The 9906-nt window shown below is 39.4% G+C and overlaps 1 long non-coding RNA gene across 3 annotated transcripts; it reads right to left on the minus strand.

Annotated features, from left to right (window-relative positions):
- Positions 1 to 4349: 4349 nt before the first annotated feature.
- On the minus strand, positions 4350 to 8888 carry LOC114152606 (uncharacterized). 3 transcript variants are annotated; one of them, XR_003597172.1, is made up of 8 exons: positions 8385 to 8888; positions 8012 to 8204; positions 7563 to 7634; positions 7095 to 7166; positions 6628 to 6699; positions 6269 to 6340; positions 5419 to 5520; positions 4350 to 4454 (listed from the first exon to the last, which is right to left on the minus strand). It is a non-coding gene; the product is annotated as an uncharacterized LOC114152606 (long non-coding RNA). The 3 variants fall into 3 exon arrangements; XR_003597170.1 differs by having other exon boundaries at positions 7563 to 8204; XR_003597173.1 differs by lacking the exon at positions 6628 to 6699 and having other exon boundaries at positions 7563 to 8204.
- Positions 8889 to 9906: the final 1018 nt, after the last annotated feature.

Genomic DNA, 9906 nt, shown 5'->3' on the forward strand with positions numbered 1-9906 from the left:
AAAAGCTGTTTCGGAACCTGGTGGACCTGCACCGGATGCTGCAGAACCTGTTTCCACAGGGCAGCAGGGAGAACAGTCCATGGTGGGGGTTTGAGGGGTCACTGACGATGTTTCGGCCTCGGGACATGCAGCGCTGGGATGAAATGTCCTGGATGGAGGGAAGGGGGGCCCCGATGATCCTCTCTGCTGTCCGCACCACTCTCCTCACGTTCTTCCAGTCGGAGGCGCTGCAGCCTCCACACCACACAGAGAGGCAGCTGGTCAGAATGCTTTCTATGGTGCTTCTGTAGAACGTCTTGAGGATGGGCGGGGGCGGGTGTGCTCTTCTCATCCTCCGCAGGAAATACAAGCGTTTCTGTGCCCTCTTGACCAGAGACGTCGTGTGCCCAGTCCAGGTGAGGTCGTTTGTGATGTGCACCCCCAGGAATTTGGTGCTGCTGACCCCCTCCACAGCCGAGCTGTTGAAGAGCAGTGGAGCGTGGCTGGGCCGGTTCTTCCTGAAGTCGACGATCATCTCCTTCGTCTTGTCAACGTTCAGGATCAGGCTGTTGTCTCTGCACCAGTCCACCAGCTGCTCCACCTCCTCTCTGTAGTCCAGGTCGTTGTCGTCTCTGATGAGGCCCACCACCGTTGTGTCGTCCGCGAACTTCACGATGTGGTTGGTGGCGAACCTGGGGGCGCAGTCGTGTGTCATCAGAGTGAACAGCAGAGGGCTCAGGACGCAGCCCTGAGGGGAGCCTGTGCTGAGGGTGATGACATCGGAGGTGTGTTGTCTGATCCGGACTGACTGAGGTCTGTCGGTGAGGAAGTCTAGCAGCCAGATGCACAGGGGGGTGCTGAAGCCCAGGTGTCCCAGTTTTTCTACCAGATGCTGTGGGATGATTGTGTTGAATGCTGAGCTGAAGTCCAGGAACAACATCCACACATGAATGTTCTTCTCCTCCAGGTGAGCCAGGCTCAGGTGTAGGGCGGAGGAGATGGCGTCCTCAGTGGAGCGGTTTCGGCGGTAGGCAAACTGGAACGGGTCGAATGTGGAGGGGAGTCTGGAGACAATGTGTTCTTTTACCAGCCTTTCAAAGCACTTCATCATGATGGGAGTCAGTGCCACAGGCCGGTAATCGTTGAAAGAGGTGATTTGAGGTTTCTTTGGCACCGGAATGATGGAGGCAGTTTTGAGACAGGCTGGCACTGTGGCTTGGTCCAGTGAGGTGTTAAAAATGTCTGTTAGGACACCAGCCAGCTGACCTGCGTATTCCCTGAACACCCGCCCAGATATGTTGTCGGGGCCTGGGGCCTTCCATGGGTTGACTCTTTTCAGAGTCTTCAACACATCAGCTGTGTCCAGGCAGAGTGCCTCCTCTTCCTGGTGGGGAACAGTTTTCTTTGCCGGAGTACTGTTCAGTGCCTCAAACCTCCCAAAGAAGTTATTGAGTCCATTGAGAAAGTCAGCATCAACTTCGCCCACTAGGGGGGAGGATGGATTGTAATCTGTGATCGCCTTTATGCCTTGCCACATACTCCTGGTGTTACAGGAGTATGTGTAAATACTCCTGTATTTTCCGACTGTGGGTTCGCTTTGCTAACCTGATAGCACGGTTCAATTTGGCTCTTGCTGTCCTCAGTGCCTCCTTGTCGCCAGACTTGAAGGCTGAGTTCCGTGCTTTTAGCATTTCCCATACATTTATAAAAAAACAAATAATCCATAACTTTCAGGTAGTTTTGTAGTCAAGACCATTTAATAAAAGACTAAGACCAAAACTAGAGTTCTTAACCAAGAAAACATTCATTGTAGTTCTAGCCTCATGTATAAAGCGTTCAAGCGCGCAAATAATGTGCGGCAGCATAATTTACGCACAAGTGGGCATGTGAATATATGCAAATTTTTTTGTGGACAATGACTACCTACAAAGCGCCAAAACTCACCTAAATACACTGAAACCTGACTTCATTCTATTTTGACCAAGAAGCATCAAACCTGATGTTTTTCAAGATTTTATTCTTTTATTGTTTAAACATATGCGATTAAACTAAACCACATTTAACTTCAGACAATAATATAAAATAACACACGCGTACGCACACACACAAAATAAATAAAAGTAGAAAGATGGAAAAACCTCACTCGAATGTAAATAGTAAATTTTCTCAATTTTTGTCACATAAAGATGTAACGTATTGGTCTGAGTGCCAAAGCGCAAGAAATGCATGTATGGGATAATTTCATTCTCACTAAAAAAGAAAATGGCAGTTTAACTCCAAATAGGTCAGGTTTGATTATTTTTAGGGTGATCAAGGTGTGTATACAGTCACAACATATACTGTAAGTAGCTGCACAAAGGTGTCCTGCGTAATTGTGGAACTTTTTGGAACTGAACGAGATTATCGCCAATAGAAGGATTCGGAGGGAGGGAGTGTTCAGTGATCATATTGATCTGCTGGGAAATGTTGATGTTTTTTTAGAGGTTAACTCTGCGCAGAACTTCAAGAAGGAGCCGTACTTTACCGGTTCAGTTGGGAGTGTTTACAGGTCGAGACAGTCATCCTACAGTCAAGCCACGGCAACTTAAATGTGCCTTTATGTATAGAAAGTATTTCCATTCTGGAAATGTGCAACTTATACACACAAGTTTTCTATTTAGAATAAACGTCCATATTCCCCACTCACCGCAAAAGACTCTCTAGCATACTGTCTTTCTTTAAATCCAGAATGAATGCTCTGCTGTTCAAACAAGCATTTGCACTTGGATCGCTTTATTTATTTATTATTTGGATTTTTTTTTTAAATGCATTATTTTTATTTCTGTGAGGTAACCTTAAATGTCCTGAAAGCAGCTTTTGAATAAAATATGTAAAAATGATTAACATGATTACTTATATTGCTACAAGCAAGGACCGTTGCCATGGTTATTGCTTCACGTGGTGGCAGTCTTCCGAGTATTTATGCTAATTTACATATGTATTTGTGGGTGACGACAGGGTGGACCAGCAACTGCGCTCTATTTCCTGAAAATTGTGATGTAGCCTATAAAGGAAAGGTGCACAGGTATATGCGTAGGCACTACTTTATACATCAGATTTTTTGTGTGTGTGCCGCACTTTTGTCCGCCAAACTGGCACTTTTTTATATATATGAGGCCCCAAGTGATGAGTCTGATAAAGAACATTTGCACAGAAGCTCACCTTCTGAGCTCCACCCTGCGGGATCACTAGAGGTCTAGTCACACCCTCCAGTAGAGCCCCTCAACTCCTCTCTTCGGATAAAAAAATTTAAAGCTGCAATATGTAACTTCTACAAAAATATATATTTTTTACATATTTGTTCAAACTGTCACCATGTCATGACAGTATATTAAGAGAAAGAAAGTTTGCGAAAAATCAAGCTCATCCACTTCCTGCCAGCGCTGCAGTGTGAAGAAATGCACTTCTCCTGGTCAAAAGGAATCAATCATAGCCTGAACAAGTGTCTTAGTGCTGTGTTTCAACCTTGTGCACACACTGCTAATGGTGAAGAAACAACTTACTGTTCCAAGAAAACTGTTTATGCAGTGCTATTTTCACAAAGAAGCATCAAACTCAATGTTTTTCAAGATTTTAATCTTTTATTGTTTAAACGTATGCGATTAAACTAAACCACATTTAACTTCAGACAGTAACATAATACACACACATGCACACACACACATACTGGTTTTGGTGGATTAGAGGGACACTTTTTTCAAACCAGTTTTTTGCAACACTAAACAGTCACCCCTTTCCACTTGTGCTAGGAAGACCTACTAAGTTGTCAAAAATCTTGTTTGAGTTACACAACATAGATCTCACTTGAAAATTTAGATACACACATCAGAACTCAAAATACAAGAACCTGACGCAATGCTGTATTAAAAGGACAAACGATAATGAGGTGCTTGGCTCCGCCCATGACACCAACAGTAATTGTCAGGGCCAACTTTATTTATCAGGACCACGGCATACACAAACATGAAATGTATTTGTATTAAGTCCAAACATGGAAATATGGAATATAACTACGCAGAAAGTGGACTGCATTTACAGCACCTTCTGCTCTAAGAACTAGAGCAACAATTCTATTTGTGAACATAAAGGAAAATCTGTGAATGCCAAAATTAAATGAATTACAGGTCTATTGTTAAATCAAAAAGATAAAACAAATTGTGTGAACAAGATGAACTTACTCATAGTATCAGTAACAATACTGGATTAATTTATTGAAAGTACTTTCAATGTTACACCCTGATTTCTCACAAAATCTCTTATGTTTTGGATATCACAACTAGCTAGAGCAGGATCCTCAGCCTTTTTGCATTGCTGGCATTCTATCATAGTGACCAGTTGTCCTTTCTTGATGTGTTCACCAAAGTGCCTCATGACCGCAGCAACCTCTACGGGAGACCATGGATGCTTTTTTGCTCTCCTAGCACTTTCCAGAGATGCTAGAAAAAAGACAAATAATTCATTATTAAAAACCAACTCCAATTGTTAATTTTTCTTTGTTATAAATTATGTAATGCCTGTTTATTCCCCTTTTCAAATGAGCATTCATAAAGAACTTACATTAGTGGGACAAGCTACAGAAATGAGCATGTACGTTGCACCGATGAAAATTAATTTCTGCAAATGCCAAACAGCTTATACTGCTGTTAACACTTGGTATGGTTGCTTGGTATGTATGACTGATTATTTGACTGAATTCTGGAAAAACAAATATTTTTCATAATCTAAAATTGCATTTGTTTGACAAACAGGCCTCAGCAGCTGGTGAAGAACCATCCAAAGCCAAAAGACTTGTTCTTCCTTCTCATGCTGGTTCCTAGTCTTTTTTCCAGTGAAAGAGATCCCACTCAGAACCATCTCACTGATTCCACCAAAATACATTTCTGTACAGGTGCAGCATCAGCAAAGGCCCATTGATTGATTTCTCTGATTTCCTTAAACCAGAGATTAACCAAATTTAACATCTTAAATTTGGTGAATATCTTAAAATTAACCAAATTTAAAGATATATTCCAATTACTTTGCTTATTACAGTTTTGTGGTGCTTTGCTACTTTGAAAAAATATAACTATGTGAATGTATTTCAGATTAAGATTGGCATAGAGAAAGTAGTATAAACAGTCCCATTACTCATCACTAAATTAGATTTTCTAGCATCTGAACATTGACTATGTGAAAGTTTATCATTTTAATACAAGGTACAGTTTTATATGGTATGTGCATGGTAATTTAAGCCAGATGACATATTGGATCATGTCTGCTCAAAATATTATGCATAAAGAAGAAAATGGTCATCCTATTGCCTTTCAGTGGTGTGGATCATTACTTTTGACCATGCTTCAGTTGTGCTTTTGAGCTTAAGTAGATTGGTGTTTCTTGACTTGTGTAGGTGTGGTGACTTACCAGAATTTTTATTTGTGTTCATTTTTCTGCGGGGCTCTATGTCCTTCCGTTTTAGTTTTCTGTTGAGTTCTTTCCCCTTACCATCTCTGTGTTTACTTTGTGCTGAAAAGAAGAACATATAAAAAAATAATGGTCTGGATGAGCATTTATTTGTTGTAGGTAGGTTCCTTAAACTGTGAAGTCCAAAACACTCCTTTATGGGGTTAATCAACTGAAAAGTAAAGAACACTCGCTTAATGTACAGTAAGTCTGTTCCCAATGTAGAAAACAGTCCTCCTAATTCCTGCACATTACATGTTGAATATTACACAGGACCTGTGTGTCTGTGCACTTCTACATGTAACTTTCATTCTTTTGTACTTGCAATTTCAAAACTCAGTCCTCCTGATATCACCACCTTACATGATGACTATTACACAAGACCTGTGCGTTTGAACAGTAGTTAATATAATTAAAACTAAGAAAATAAGTTGGTCGTTGGAGACCAATAGTACCTCTGGAGGGTTGGTTAAACAGGATCTGCATGCATCCACGTCACCAGCCTGATATAGTTCATTTTTGAAAATCTGAAATGTAAAGACCACTCACTAATTGTGAGTTTGTTCCCAATGTAGAAAACAGTCCTCCTTATTCCGGGACCTTACATTTGAGTATTACACAGGACCTGTGTATGGGCGTTTCTACATGTCACTTTCATTCTTATGTACTTGTAATTTCAAACCTCTGTCCTCCCTTTTTAGGCAGCTTACATATCAAGTATTACACAAGACCTATGTGTTTGAACAGCACTTAATATCGTTTCAATTACTTTATTTTAGAAAATAAGTTGGTCGTTGGAGACCAAAATTACCTCTGCAGGGTTGGTTGAACAGGTTCTGCATGCATCTACCTCACCAGCCTGACACAGCTCATCTTTGGAAATCTGAAAAGTAAAGAACACTCACTGAATGTGAGTTTGTTCCCAATGTAGAAAACAGTCCTCACTATTCCAGCACATTACATGTTGAGTATTACACAGGACCTGTGTGTATGGGTGTTTTCACATGTAACTTTTATTCTTATGTACTTGTAATTTCAAATCTCTGTCCTCCCTTTTTAGGCAACTTACATATCAAGTATTACACAAGACCTATGGGTTTGCACAGAACTTAATATTGTTTCAATGACTTTATTTTAGAAAATAAGTTGGTTGTTGGAGACCAAAATTACCTCTGGAGGGTTGGTTGAACAGGATCTGTACGCATCCACATGACCAGCCTGACACGGTTCTTCTATGGAAATCTGAAATGTAAAGAACACTTGCTGAATGAGAGTTTGTTCCCAATGTAGAAAACAGTCCTCCTTATTCAGCCACATTACATGTTGAGTATTACACAGGACCTCTGTGTATGGGCGTTTCTACATGTCACTTTCATTCGTCTGTACTTGTAATTTCAAACCTCAGTCCTCCTTATTCTGGCACCTTACATAATGAGTATTACACAGGACCTGTGTGTATGGGCGTTTCTACATGTAACATTCATTCTTTTGTACTTGTAATTTCAAACCTCAGTCCTCCCTTTTTATGCAGCTTACATATCAAATACTAGACAACACCTGTGTGTTTGAACAGTACTTAATATCCTTTCAATGACTTAATTTTAGAAAATAAGTTGGTTGTTGGACACCAAAATTACCTCTGGAGGGTTGGTTGATCAGGATCCGCATGCATCCACGTCACCAGCCTGACACCTTTCATCTTTGGAAATCTGAAATGTAAAGAACACTCACTGAATATGAGTTTGTTCCCAATGTAGAAAACAGTCCTCCTTATTCCAGCACATTACATGTTGAGCATTACACAGGACCTGTGTGTATGGGCGCTTCTACATTTAACTTTCAGTCTTTTGTACTTGTAATTTTGAAACTAAGTCCTCCTTATTCTGGTACCTTACATGTTGAGTATTACACAGGACCTGTGTGTATGGGCGCTTCTAAATGCAACTTTCAATTCTTCTGTACTTGTAATTTCAAACCTCAGTCCTCCCGTTTTATGCAGCTTACATGTCAAGTATTACACAAGTCCTGTGTGTTTGAACAGTACTAAATATCATTTCAATCACTTTATTTTAGAAAATATGTTGGTCGTTTCAAACCAAAATTACCTCTGGAGGGTTAGTTGAACAGGATCCGCATGCGTCCACGTCAACAGCCTGACACAGTTCATCTTTGGAAATCTGAAATGAAGGGATGTACACTGAATGAGTCCGTACTTCTAAACCTACTACTGAATGAACCTGTCCAGCTGATTGTTAACCAGAACCTTTGTGTATTGACACTGCAAAATATATCTCCTGCTATAAAATGTTCATAAATATAAGGTTAGAATAAATTAATTTACATATGACAGTTTCTAGCATTTTGGATAGCACTGAACCAAGTTGAAATATTGGTCTGATTAAGTCTTTCTCCAAAATCTGTTTTTTTAGGCACTACTAATCACTTCTTGTTTTCAACTATAATGAAACTCTGTACTACAACATGACATATCCTTCAAAAATGTCTTCAATGCTAGTAAAATGACTTGTGATAGAATTTTCACTCTTATCAATACCTTTCTTCTCCATGGCCAGTCAGAATCACCATAAATATAAGTGATTTCTTCCCCAGGACCAATATCTTTGAGTGCAAATAAACAAAGATGAGGTCTTCCATCCACCCTTGTAACTTTCAATTTGCTGTTTGGGTTCATCTCTTCATCATTTACCAGCCTCCCCAATGATCCATCCTCTCTGGCAGCATCAACACTAAAATATTAAGTAAGCAATAAGAATAATTATACCATGCAAGGGAAAGGATTTTGCATGTTTGCATGTCGGAAGAATATTCCTCCACCAACTAAAACTACTTTTACTGATGAAGCTGAAAATGTTTACATCACTTTGTTTAAATATAAAATAAAAAACAACCTTAAAACAGTCACATACCAAAGCTGTTGTCCATTGAACTTGAAATCAAACATAAAAGCCTCGAGTGCATCATGGTAAATTTTCAATCGGTTTTCTTGTTCCTTTCTACTTATGACTTCCCCTCTGTACTCAATAAGAATCTCCTTTTTGAAAGCACCGGCAACTGAACACACCCCGACCTGTAGGTGAACATAAGGAGTAAAGTAGAATAAACTTTAAACAATGCAGATCTTTCAAACAGTAGCAAATGAGATTAACATTTTTCAAAATCACTTAATTGATCTAATTTGATGTCTTTCTGTGATTACATAAACATTTGTTTGTCAACAGAATGGTGCTTCTAAATGTCACTCATTCTTTTGTACTTGTAATTTCAAAACTCAGTCCTCCTTTACATATATATATATATATGTTAATAATGTGCGGTATAAAAATAGTTTAAATGTCAAAACGCAAGATTAAAGAAAAAAGCAATCCTTCAATAAACTCTGGAATCATGTGCATAATAAAGTCACAACTCACCTTTAAATTAATTAATGTATTTTCATCAAATCCCTCTTTATCTTCACCTAAGGAGCAATAATAACTGGCATCATGTTTGGGATTTCTTTTTGCTCTCTGAGACCTTGTTGCTGACATCTCCTGCAAAGATCAGAGTAACGTGCTGTTGAGTAACAACATGACACTGTACACCAGGGGTGTCAAACTCCAGGCATCGAGGGCCAGTGTACTGCAACTTTTAGATGTTCCTCTGGTCCAAAATACCTGAATTATATGACTGAATTAGCTTCTAAGTGCAGTCAAGTTGATGACCTGCTGATAACCACCCCATTTGATCCAGCCGTGTGGCATCACAGACACATCTGAAAGTTGCTGGACACAAGCCCTCAAGAACTTGAGTTTGACACCTCTGCTGTACACAATATGATTTGATGCTATTGTATGAGAAAATGCTGTATTGAAGTACACAGTATTACATAATTGACTTTCTATTGACAAGTTCTCAATACCTTCAAATATTAAAACATTATCTTAATACTAATGATTATTACCTAGATAATTTGTGCCTGTGAAAGAATATCACTCACTGATACACAGAAAATGACCAAATACAGTTTTGTCTAATTCTGGAGTGAGTCACCTTCCCTTTAAACTCTGGTACGCTGACTAAGATGGTTGGTAAGAACTAGCTAAACTGCAGCAAATCAGATGCTTTGGTGTATCCAAACATCAAGTAACCTACAACATTCTTCAGAATTACAATGTTACATATCGTAAGAGAGTCTGTATGAGTCTTACCTCTTCCTCCAAGCAAAAGAAGTTCTATTAGCACTAATTGCTTGCACCTGGTCTTGACGGACTGTACCACGTTGATAGAGGAGGAGGGGTACAACAAAAGGAGAAATCCATTTTGTTTTGGAAGCATACAAGGTTTGATTTTTTTCAGGAACAAGAAAATTAATTTATTTGAGTAATGTTTTGTAACTTTCCTTCAATATTTCAAAGTTAAATAGTTTATCATACATTTTTATTTAATTAG

The sequence above is a fragment of the Xiphophorus couchianus genome, chromosome 11, assembly GCF_001444195.1.
Source record: "Xiphophorus couchianus chromosome 11, X_couchianus-1.0, whole genome shotgun sequence".
In the NCBI taxonomy this organism is placed as follows: Eukaryota; Metazoa; Chordata; class Actinopteri; order Cyprinodontiformes; family Poeciliidae; genus Xiphophorus; species Xiphophorus couchianus.